Source organism: Typopeltis vanoorti, chromosome 2, assembly GCF_054136105.1.
Source record: "Typopeltis vanoorti isolate ZY-2024b chromosome 2, IOZ_Tvanoo_1.0, whole genome shotgun sequence".
Classification (NCBI taxonomy): Eukaryota; Metazoa; Arthropoda; class Arachnida; order Uropygi; family Thelyphonidae; genus Typopeltis; species Typopeltis vanoorti.
In genome coordinates, this window is record NC_143550.1 from 174,162,761 (window position 1) to 174,175,646 (window position 12,886).

The following is a 12,886-nucleotide window of genomic DNA, read 5'->3' on the forward strand; positions in this document are numbered from 1 at the left end:
ATTTTGTTAGCGATTCGGGTCGGTGAGAAGGCTATAATCCCTGTATCATTATATTCAACGATTAAAGTGAAGTGGCTTTATCAAAATTTGCTTTACCTTTTGAAAATTTTTTGAATATTCGGGTTTTTAACGATTATCCTGCCTAGTCAATACCCCAGGTTAGTTACATTTAGCGAACCAACGTGTGGCTGTTCTGTCAAAAAATTTATTTAAGAAATTTCAAATAATTTAAATTTTTATTATCGTAAAAGAACCACGCACGCCCGGATCGTTACAGGGGCGCTAAGATAGAAATTGCATACGGGCGGCAAAGACCTTAGCGCCGGTTCTGTATATACATACATATACAGAAAGTTTTTTACCTTGGGTACCCAAGGTGAAAAACTTTCTACATCTATCTCTCATCCTGAGATTTTTATTTAATAAGGTCAAAGCACCATATGGTAACTTGTTTTGGTAAAATACTTATAAACTCTAAATTACTTAACCTTGGTATTTCTAAGCTTGGCTCCCACTGATGAGGCCTCAATAAAGGTCGAAACCGGTCTAGGTAGTGGCTCCTTGCCTTTAATGCATAGCATCATACATCTCCTCAAGGAGATGGGCTTTGCATTAAGGGTAAATATTAAGAATAGTGATCAGAGCTAATTCCACCCTTTACCACGAGTTGCCTAGACTTGTACTACTTTATGGGTCACCTAGACTTGCAATACATGCGGGCGCAAACTTCACTTATTTGATCTGTTTGCTTACTTGGGAAATGGAGTAAAACCAGGTTTAAAATAGCCTGGCATCTTTAATATATATTATGTATATATTATATTACATATATTATTGTATATATTACATATATTATGATATTACATATATATATATATTCATTTTTCTAAATTAACTGACTTAAAACCCGAGAATTATAACACAATGACATTTATTTGAAAAAAACGCAACATGTTTCGTCAAGAATGACTTCATCAGGCAATAAGGACATAGAAAGATATTAAAAGACACGAAATTAACATTGACACACTCTAAAGCTATACAATTATAAAGCCATAATATTCGACTGTAAATTACAGTTATTATGAACTTGAACTACAGTCTGAGTTAAAGTTCTATTGTTGTACACCTGTGCGTGTGTGGAATCACGCGATCTCCAGTATCTAATAGTAGAGTTGAAAGAGTCAGCCAAATTATAGCTAAGATTGTTATTCATGTGAAAAGGGTCCAAGGTGATTTCTTTTGACTCGACAATGCGGCGCTCTACTTCATCATGGGAGATGTGTAGGTTTGAAGTTGATGGCCAGTTTATTTCATGTTGGTGGCTTTCGTTGTTCGTGTTTATTGAAAACAGGACATGGCTTGACAGAGCAGTTGCTCTGGTTCTCTTATAAGCAATGTCACGCTGGTGCTCTTCGAGACGTAGTAAGATAGATTTCTCTGTCTGCCCATAGTAAGGCTTTCCGCATTCACAAGTGACCTTGTATACACCTGGGAATTGTAGAAGGTTGTGAGGTTGTTTATAGTTGTTGAAGCGTCATCTTATTTTTGGCATAGTCGAGAAGCACGTTTTTATGTTAAACTTTAGAATTCTACTCAGCTTTTTTGATAGTGTGCTGATATATGGCAAGACGATATGACCTTTGGAGTCGTCCTGTGTCTCTACGTTGCTACGTTGACGGTGGGATAATTGGTTGTTAATATTTTTTAGAGAGTAGCCATTGTTTTTAAAGGTGTTTTTAGAAAGCCAACTCATACAGACAGATATTTGCATGCGTCATCCCATCACCATCCAGCGCAAAAGTTGGGTATTATATCAACTCTAGCGAATCGTGCAAGATCTGTACTCTCAGATGAAGAAGAACTGAAAAAGGAACTACAACATCTTAAATGGACCTTTAAAAACAATGGCTACTCTCTAAACAATACAACAATACAACAAACGAAAGAACAGCCTTTAAATACAACTACAACGTTTTAATGTCAATTATGTATAGAGACTCTCTATGATGTTCATAGTTTATTTAAGCTTCAGTGTTTTAGTGTTTTTTCTTCTTTTTTTCTTTCTTTTATAATGTCACTTGATGAAGGCTGTTACAAGCCGAAACTAGTCGTGTTTTAATATTAAAAACCTTTTTACTTAAATCTCGGTTCTAGTCATTCAATTCTTTTTAAAAAAATATGTATGTTTACCGAGTTAATGATCATTCTTTCACACACACACACACACACACACACACACACACACACACACACACACACACACACACACACACACACACACACACACACACACACACACACACACACACACACACACACACACACACATATATATATTATGGGAATTCATTTTTACTCGGTTGGAATATTATGGGAGAACTTCAATGACTGAAAAAAAAAACGAGAGATAAAAAGATGACAAGATATATTTTAAAAGATACTACTAGTTTACTAGTTTCGTTGAATAGATCAACATCTTCAGGTATCACAATCAAAAAAGTATATAAAAAATTACAGAGACTTAAAATTGTAATAACAGAACAAGTATAAAAAGATAGTAGCGTGTTTGAAAAACAAATGCGAGTATGAGTTCCAAACAAACGTATACTACGCGCTGTCGAGAGTGCGCCAGTACTGAACAGAAGCAACGTGTGAGTCAGAGAGATTGTAACTCAGGCTGTTGTTGATATGAGAGGAATCTAGAGAAATTTCCCCAGATTCAACAATCTTTCTTTCGAGTTCATCGTAGCACACATGGATGTTAGAAGTTTGAGTCCTGTTTACAATGTGTTGGCGGCCTTCGTCTGAGTTAGCTGAAAAGAGAACGTGGCTAGAGAGAGCGCTATCTCTAGTCCTGTTATAGGAGATATCTCTACGGTGTTCATCCAAACGTAAAAGGATGGATTTAGCAGTCTGGTCATAGTATCCTTTCCACAATCACACAAAATTTTGTACACTCCTGGAAACTGAGTAGGAAGATGTTTCTGTTTATGTTTGCTAAGCAATGAACGAAGTTTTGGAAGCGTAGTGAAGCAAGTTTCTTGAGAATCTTGGCCAGTTTTGGTGAAAGAGAGCTGATGTAAGGCAAAGAGATGAAGGTTCTTGGGGAAGAGGGATCTTCAGAAGTAGTTGAGTGACTGGGGAAAAGAAATTTGTCAATTTTCTTAGGAGAGAAACGATTATTAATAAAAGTTTTTTTAAGAAAAAGGAGTTCATTTTCAATTTCTGTTTCTTCTGTAAGTAATGATTTGGCTCGGTGAGCAAAGGTGGAAATAATACCACATTTTTGTGGGGGATAGTGATGGGAGGAAGCATGAAGGTATCTATCAGTATGAGTAGGCTTTCTAAAAATTGAAATTTTAATGCTCTCAGCACATCTGGTAAGTTTGAGGTCTAAAAAGGGAAGGCAGTCATCTGATTCCAGTTCGAAGGTGAAAGAGATTTTTTCATATATATATATATATATATATATATCCTTTTCGAACAAACTTCGAGCAGTATCGCTTCTTACATTGCTAAAGGTACCAAGACGATTTCTGCACAATTGGACTACTTAGAATGCGGAGTTTTGTAAAAGAGGTCGAAAGAAGCAGATAAATCCTTTACATCAGAAACAGATGTAGAGGATTTATTCCTCTACTGTCTTATATACTTCAGCTACAAAAAATAATTCCTATCTCAATAACACATACATACATGCACAGGACGTTTTTATGTAAAAGAACAGGTATCGGTACTCATTCTTTGCTAGCTGGAGAAATGGAAAATTAAAACGATATGAAACGGGGGGGGGGGGGAATGCTGATATAATAATAACAAATTAAGTAAAACCTGATCAGCACAGTTGATTAAGCATAAATTTTATACAGCAAACTTTTATATTTTGTAATTTAATTTGCGATTAGTGTTTTAACTCCAAGGTGTAATAATAATTTTATAATTTTATATAAGCAACAATTTTATTAAAGCAAATATCTTAACAGCTTTAGAAAAATGCAAATTTCATTAAATAAGTTGTTGCATGCTAGGTAAATATGTAAAAGATTACTGAATATTATCACAAATGCCTAAACGTACCGCATCCGTGTGTCATTGTTAATAAAGGTACCGGTATGCCGTATTGTATTCCCCTCCTCAACCCCCCCTCCCCCAAAGCCCTGCAAATACATATAAAATGAGCGAAGTACCTAAACTTGCTGTATTTTAGGTCTCTTGGCTGACGTTACTGCTCCCCCCCCCCCTTCATTGCAAGCGACCAAAAGTACAAGCAAATAGCATTAATAGTATCATTAATTATTAAAAATCAATGTCAGTAAAGTAACTGCCTTCTAAAATGTAGCCACCCTCCTGCTTCCTGGTTCAGTTTTTTCCCATATGAGATTTGTTTTTAATTAAATAGTGATAACCAATTAAATTAAATGAGGTTAATCCCCTTTTCTTTATTTATTTACATATTTATTATTATTATTTATTTATTTCGGCTAAGTGGTCATTTTTCTACTCCACCCGTCGGCAATGCGAGTACATAATTATAATTTTTAGAGGTCCACCAGTTAAGAAATTTTAGCTAATCTTAATTATTATTGCTTGGTGGATATGCAGATATTTAATTACATGCAATATATTTCTTAATTAAATTCGATGCTCAGAGTTTTTGCATTAGTTTTCATCCCCTCACGCCAGCTCCGTAGTCAGAGTATTGTTTTTATATTAAATGCCATATTTACAATTTAAAGCGTTATAAGAATCAGGAAAAAAAACTTGAGCTAGTTTTCATACTAGCCAGCTAAAGATTTTTCCTGATTCACTGTATTAGGTTTAATATTTTAATTTCCGACTGCATTCTGTATAATAATTTCATAGAACTATTATTATGTTTAGAAAAAAGTATATATAAATTCTATTGTGAATGATTTAATTATTTGTAGTATTTTTTTTTTTTCACCAAAGAAATGTGAAAACTGTTTTTTCTCGACACTAGTTTTCTTTTGAATATCTTCTTTAGCAGTATTTTTTTTTGACAGTTATTTTAGTTTTCTTATCAAGATCACGGATATTTTAGTAAGCTATATTAAGAAAACAGTTATACTGTCCATTGATTAAAAGTGAAGTGACAAAAAAAAAAGTCTCAAGTAAGAGCTTATCCCTTCTATAACAGCTTTAGCGCTCTAGGCTGACTAGCAGCAGGTTGTCATTGCAACGCCATCTGTTCCTAATAAACACACGCAGTCCTGCCTGTGAGTTCATTTAACTTTATGTGATATACATATATATGGTGTGGTTTTGATCTGTTTAATATTGTTTTGTGTTGGTGAGTATTTATAATTGACTAGTATAAGTATAATTTAGATTATTTGGTCTTAGAATTGTTATTTATGACATTTAATTTAGAGCTGAGCAGATACCGAAATTTCGTGAAATATTAGAATACCGGTAAAGTTTTGCGATGTCCCATTTTTCAATCAAGACATGTAGTTTCTGCATCTGCGGTGGGTTCAAATCTGGTTATTCTCATTCTCTACTATGGTTGTGTGACCGTGCATGGACACACACACACACTCATAATTCGTTCTTTCCTGCCTAGCTGTTCGACAGCTATCATTCTATATGTTTAATAACTAACGTATGCTATTTTGAAGATCTGTTTTTATAGATTATTTGTACCACAAAGCTAATCTTAAATCAGGAACTGCTTTATCCAGTATTTGTCAAAGATAGCAATGCCATCATTCCACACGTACGGTGCATATTATTGTTATCTAAATTTCAGTATAGTCGCAAGACATATCCCAGAAGACTGCTGCGAATAAATTATTTGTGAAACTTTGAGAGATGAAAGCGATTGTGAATTACTTATCAAAAGAAGCTTTTTTAAGAACTAATTTGTAAAGGTGAAATATTTTCTATTTCAGCATTGCAACATTACCACCATTTATATATTTTATTTATATAAGCGATTCTTAACAGCAGCCTTAGTGAAACATGCAAATTTCATTAAATAACTTGTTGCATGTTAGGTAAATATGTAAATGTAAAAGATTATTGAATATTATTAAGAATTTCTAAACGTACCACATTCTTATGGCATTGTTAATAAAGGCACTGGTATGCTGTATCATACCCCCCCCCAACCCTCAACATAGAATATTTGAAGAACATTGAAAAAAATGAGTTGCAGTTTTTTGTTCGTGCATCTCATTGGGGTTTGCCTTGTAATGGTTTTTTTTTTTTTTTTTTTTTTGAAGAGTTTGTGAAAGGATGTTGGGTAATAAGGGATTGAAGGAAGGTGGTTTTCAGAGGCTGATATATAAGAGGAAGATGAAATTTGACTAAACACAGTTGAGGGTGTTGACAAGTTGTTGTGTAAAGCACTAGGTGATGAAAGAAACCCTGTTACTTCAGAAGCTGTTGTAAGGAGATACAGAATATTTGTATAGGGAGTGGAATGCATTATTGGAATGCATCATAAGTGAGTAGCGAGTGTGCCATGATGAAGAATTCAAGGATGGTGGGTACTGTTGTGTGTAAAATGGAAGAAATTGAAGTATGGTAGGTAATGTTGCATGTATTAACATGGAAGAACATTTTTGTAACGAAATGCGATTCCACAAAGGCTGTGACAAATAAAATAATAGTTCAAAATTAATTCTGCAATTCCACTTTAGATCACTATCATGCACTTCAGAAATCTTAGACAGGCTACTTTTGGTCATTTAAAAGAGTGAACCTGCCACCGTGACATAAATAAATTGATAGTCTTAATTTATAGTATTATTACTTCCAGAAATAATATAAATTTAAATGTTGGCATTTTTCAGATGGACTGCATGTTAGAATGAATGCTTGTTTTATATTTGCTGTTTTATATATTATTAATCTTATGTTTAAGATTAATAACAGCTAATAGAAAAAAAAAAAACCATGAGTTCAGTATCCCAGTATCTCTGTTTTGTGGAATATACCAAGCCATTTGACTGTGTCAGTTGGGAGGTACTCTGGAAATGTCTGAACAAAATGGGAATTCCAAAATACCTAATCAACTTAATAAAACAATTATTATTATTATTTCGGGCAACTCCAAGGAGTCGACAGACTCATCGAGGGAGGCCCTAACATCCTGTCAAGAACAACTATTCGACATTCACACAGTATCTATCATACCTTGCCTTGAACTCATTCACGGTCATAGCACCTACAACAGACTCTGGCAGTTCATTCACCACTCTCCAAGTAAAAAATCTAGCTCTAACATCCCTGCTAACCATATTCTTGCCCAGCTTCCACGTATGGCCCCTAGTCTTCCCACCACCAGTCCTATTCTCAAAAATATCTTCTGGATTAATCTTATAGAAACTTCAGTAATTTGAATGTCTCAATCATATCACCCCTTTTCTGCCTATCAACCAATTTTTGCAACCCACAAATCTTCAACCTGTTCTCATAAGGTTCATTCCACAGACCTGCTATCATCTTGGTCACTCGTCTCTGGATCCTCTCCACCTCCTCCCCATCAAGAAGAAACCCTGGTGCCCATATCTGGGCACAGTAGTCTAGATGGGGTCTTATCAAGGCTCGATATAGAGGAACAATAACTTGTTTGTCTCTGCTTGTTAAAGTATTTTTCAGCAACCAAGTGATTTGATGAGCTAATTTAGCCACTTTTGCAATATGCCCCCTAAATTTCAACTCCCTATCCAAAATTATGACAGGAACGCAGCAACGGTGAAAATAGTGCAAAATATCTCAGAATGGTTTAAGATAGATAATGAAAAAGCTGTTGATGGATGGAAAGGTGGAATCCCAATTGCAGGTAAGAAGATAAACGACCTCAGGTATGCAGATGATACTGTGCTTATAGCCAGCAATGAAAGAGAACTAATGTCACTTATTGGGAAAATATAATGGGAGAGCATTAAATATGGACTTAAAATTAACAGATATAAGACCAAGTACTGTATGCCACAGATGCGAGACCCTTAGACACTTCTGCGTATGTCACAAGAAGGAGAATCAATCCGTCTTCTGGGATGAGTTTGTTTATTATTACAGGTCAGAAAATTTATCTTTTCTTTTATGAACATTGTAGTTTTTAAAGTGGTAACTATTTTGCTTGTATAACAGTTGGAAAAACATGTATGTATAGTATTAACAAAATTAAAGAAGGTATAAAATAAAAATTCATTCCTTCATTTCTTTCTCCCTTCATCATGAATTGAATATTCTTGGCAGTTTGCCAAACTAGGTTCTCAGAAGTCTGGGCATACAGTATATAGGAGGAAGAGGAGGAGATATGATAGAGACTTACAAGTTAGTAAGGGGTTGTTACAGGATCAATGTTGGAGAGGTTCTGCAGAAAACAGTGGGAGATCAGGGAAGAATCGGAGATTTTCCCTGATCTCCCACTGGAAACTGTATAAAGAGGGTGTGAGAAGCAGGTTTTTTGCATGCAGAGTTGTGAATGTAATTCTTGTTGAAAGGCTTATATGCTGGTTAAACATGATAACTAATAATTAAGGAATTGACAGCGTACACTAGAAATATAAATTAAAACAACTTTAATAAATACTTTCCGATGTTTCGGCAGTGTCACGTTGCCATCTTCTTGGGAACTTAAAATAAAGAACAGGTGCACGCAAGTACTACATAACAGCAAATGAGAAACGAAGTGAGGAAGTTACTGTTTTCCTAAAGTCCTGATGGTGTCCCCTGGCGGGCTATATTGGTAGTTATTGGCCTTTGGGCTGAAGTTCTTCTGATATATGTTTCTCAAATTTGGGGCAGTCTTATGTACCCAAATTTGTTGAGGTTTGGTATGTTCCTAAGGGCTGAGGCTGATTCCATGAATAGTCTTTCATATTTGAACTTTCTGCGGTGTATTACTGTAGCTTTCTTCCACCTTATTCTGTGGCAGGTATCCAGAGCATGGTCTACAAGCCCAGAGTGGCTGTACTGGGGAAATCGGATGTAGTCCTTGTGTTCTGAAATTCTGATATTTGCTGTCCTGCCTATTTGGCCAAAGTAGGACAATTTACAGCTGCAAGGGACCTGGTATACACCAGGTAGGTCTAGGGGAAATGGTTGGTCTTTAGTGGAGCGGATAAGGGATGCCAACTTTCTATATGGTCTGTAACAGGCTGTTAAGTCGTATTTTTTTAGGATTTAGTTGATATTTTTTCCGAGGTGCCTCAGATGTAGGGGATGGGTGGGTTGTGGATAACTGGTTTAAGTATTTTTTGGATTTTTTTCGGGGGGGGGGGGGGTAGCCATTGGCTGAGAAAGTGTTAAGGATGCGATTTAGTTTAGTGGTTAGGGCTTGATCATTTGAACAGATAAGTTTTGCCTTGTTGAATAGTGTCTTAATAACTCCTTATTGTTGTGAGGGGGGGGGGATTGTTGGTGAATGTATCTGCCTGTATGGGTGGGTTTTCTATAAACTGAGAAAACCAAGGTTCCATCAGGTTGGCTGGTGTCTAGGAAGGGGAGGCTATTGTTTTTCTCTTTTTCCAGGGTGAACTTGATTCTAGGGTGTTGGTTGTTTAAGTGTGTTAAGAAGGAGAGGAGTGTATCCAGGCCATGTGGCCAAATAGCGAACACATCATCAATGTACCGAAGCCATATGGTAGGTTTTTTGTGGGGCTGAGTTTAAGGCTTTCTCTTCAAAAGTCTCCATAAAGAAGTTGGCCAAGGGTGAGGAAAGTGGTGAACCCATGGCTGTCCCCTCTATCTGTTTGTAGAATTTTTTCTGCCAAACGAAATAGCCTGAGTTCATTGTGAACTGAAATAGGGCTGAGATATCAGGAGGAAATTTAGCTTGGATTAGCTATAAGGTTTCTTTAAGGGAGACATTTGTGAATAAGGAGGAGACGTCAAAACTGACCATTATGTCATTATGTTGGAGTATAAGGTTTTCTATACTGGCTTTGAAGTGGGCTGAGTTTTTTATGTGTGATGGTGTATTGCCAGTATAGTGTGAGAGCGCTTTGGCTAAATACTTAGCTAGTTTGTAAGTGGGGCAATCAATGCCATCCACTATGGGGCGTAATGGCACATTTTCTTTGTGTATTTTTGGGAGTCCATATATACGGGGCGGTCTAGAGTTATATGGTTTTAGTCTGTTAGTAATCTCCACAGGCCAAGAAGTAACCTTCTTAAGGAGCCTATGGAGTTTTCTAATTTTTTAGTTGGTGGGATTGTATTCAGTGGGGAGGTAAGTAGCTCGATCTAATAGTAAAGCCTTAAGCTTACCTGTGTAGTCATTATGATTGAGTACCACAGTGGCGTTCCCCTTATCCGCTTTGGTGATAACTATTTCTTTGTTTTTCTTCAATTCTTATAGTGACTTGTATTAACTAATGGATATGTTGGATTTTTGGTGGATTTGCTTTTGTGAGAATACAGGCATCGGAAGGTATTTATTCAAGTTGTTTTAATTTATATTTCTAGTGTACGCTGTCAATTCCTTAATTATTAGTTATCAGAGTTGTGAATGATTGGATGCCTTGCCTGAGAGTGGTATCTGCAGAGAATTTGAGTCTTTGACTTCTTGGGGTAATAATAATATATGAAGATAGGAAAAGAAGAAACATCTATTCATAGCATCAACTTAGAAAAAGTAGAACATCATGTTGGAGGCTTAATGGATTTTTTACAACACTCAAAAAGGATTAAAATAGAATTTAATACTTCCTATATTTCGTTGTAGTCACTAGGACATCTACGGGGATTACAAAAACTAATGTAACATGCACACAAATATCATACAATACTAAGCCCAACCACATGGGTGACACTGAAGTCCTATCTAGGTGGAGCGCCTTTTAGGGGCGGTAGTAGGTGGCCTGGAATATAAGGTGGGACTTCTGGTGATGAGTGTTTCCCAAATCTTCGGAAGCTTAATGCAACCGTATTTATTAAAATTTGGTTGGTTTCTGAGAGCTGCTGCTGCTTCTAAGAAAAGTCTCTCTTTCTTGAATTTGCTGTGGTGGAGCATGGTGGTTTTCTTCCATGATACCCTGTGGGTAGTGTCCAAAACATTGCCAGCCAAGCCTGAATGACCAGAGTTGTGTTTACAGATGTAAGACGCGTTCCTCCAGGCGGATGGATGCTGATCTCTGTCTGTCCAAAGTACGCCAGCTTACAGGAACAAGGTACTTTGTAAACTCCAGGCAGAGAGAGAGGAGGGAGCTGATCTTTCGTAGAACAGATAAGGGTAGCAAGTTTGCAGTGAGGCTTATATGCTGTGTGTAGGTTGTACTTTTTTAGAATCTTGGCTATTTTTTTTGGATGTGCCACGGATGTAAGGTATGGTGATGGCATTTTTAAAATCTTGTTGACGAGAAGGATGGGGAATAGGGGAGGAACTGATTATATGAACTTCATCTTTGATGGACAGCATGGATTTGCTAAAGGGAGGTCATGTTTTAGTAATCTACTTACTAATGTCTGTCCAAGGAAGCAGAGGAGAAGGACGCACAGTAATATACTTGGATTTTGCAAAGGCTTTTGATAGAGTACCTCATAATAAGTTGACAGTCAAACTAGAGCAGATGGGGTTGGATATTAGATTAGTGCATTGGATTGGAGACTGGCTATCTGATAGGTATCAACAAGTTGTGTATGAGGGTGTGATATCCAGGAAAAGGAAAGTCACTAATGGAGTGCCTCAGGGGTCTGTTTTAGGGCCATTACTATTTAACTTGTATATTAATGATATTGGCAAAGATTTGGATGGAGATATTCAGTTGTTTACAGATGATGCAAAGTTGAGACGAACCATAAAGAGTAGTGAAGATGTTGTGGCCTTGCAAGAAGACTTGAATAAATTGAATGATTGGGCAAGCAAATGGGGATGCGAGTTCAATGGTGCAAAATGTAAAGTTTTAAAATTTGGAAAACAAAGATTGGGATGCAGAATTTATGCTTGGTGAGAATATATTGTTGAAGGTAGAGGAAATAAGAGATCTTGGGATGATATGGATCTAAAATTTAGGGGACACATAGCCAAAATTGTGAAGACAACACAAAGACTTCTGGGAATGATGCGGAGGACACTGATGTGTAGAAGTAGGGAGATTCTTGTTCCATTGTATAAGGCTTTGATTAGGCCACACATGGACTATTGTGCCCAGATTTGGTCACTGGGTTTTCAGAAGGATGAAGAGATGTTGGAAAGGGTCCAAATGCAACTGCCTAAGGTAGTTTCTGACCTCTGGAATGTTGAGTATGAGAAAAGATTGATAAGATGTAATTTGCAGAGTATGGTGGAGAGAAGGAAGAGGGGAGATATGATAGAGACCTACAAGTTGGTAAGGGGTTTTTATAAGATCAATGGTGGAGAAGTTCTACAGAGAATAGTGGGAGATCAGGGGAGAACCAGGGCTCATCCCTGGAAACTGTATGAAGAGGGTGTGAGTAGGGGAGTGAGAGGCAGGTTTTTTCATGCAGAGTTGTGAATGATTGGAATGCCTTGCCTGAGAGTGTGGTGACTGCAAGGAGTTTGAGTGTGTTTAAGACACGGTATGATGAGATGTGTGTGTCATAAAAGAACCTCTCAGATGAGTCTTTGACTCCATGAGGTCTTGGGAAATAATAAAAAAAAAATCAAAATCAACCTAATAATAATAATAATATTTTGGACATATATCACAATGAGATATACAAGCAGTGGTAAAAAACACTGACCAGGCATGCAGTCAGGAATACATATCCATACTTGAAGTAGAAAAAGCCATCAAAGGCTTGAAATGTGGAAAGGCAGCAGGAGTAGATGATATTCGACCAGAAATGCTGAAGTATGGTGGTATAAGAGTCTTACAGTGGCTGCACTGCATAGTTCAGAAAGCCTGGACAGAGGGACAAATTCCCGATGATTGGAGTAAAGCTC

At 36.8% G+C, this 12,886-nt stretch overlaps 1 protein-coding gene across 1 annotated transcript in view; it reads left to right on the plus strand.

The window, feature by feature from the left end:
* The first annotated feature begins 5,197 nt into the window (after window positions 1-5,197).
* LOC150109677 (apoptosis-inducing factor 3-like) overlaps window positions 5,198-12,886 on the plus strand; it is a 197,884-nt gene continuing 190,195 nt past the window's right edge. The window contains exon 1 of the mRNA XM_090402950.1: window positions 5,198-5,314. The gene's annotated coding sequence lies outside the window, so the exon portion shown is untranslated. The remainder of the gene's footprint in view (window positions 5,315-12,886) is intronic.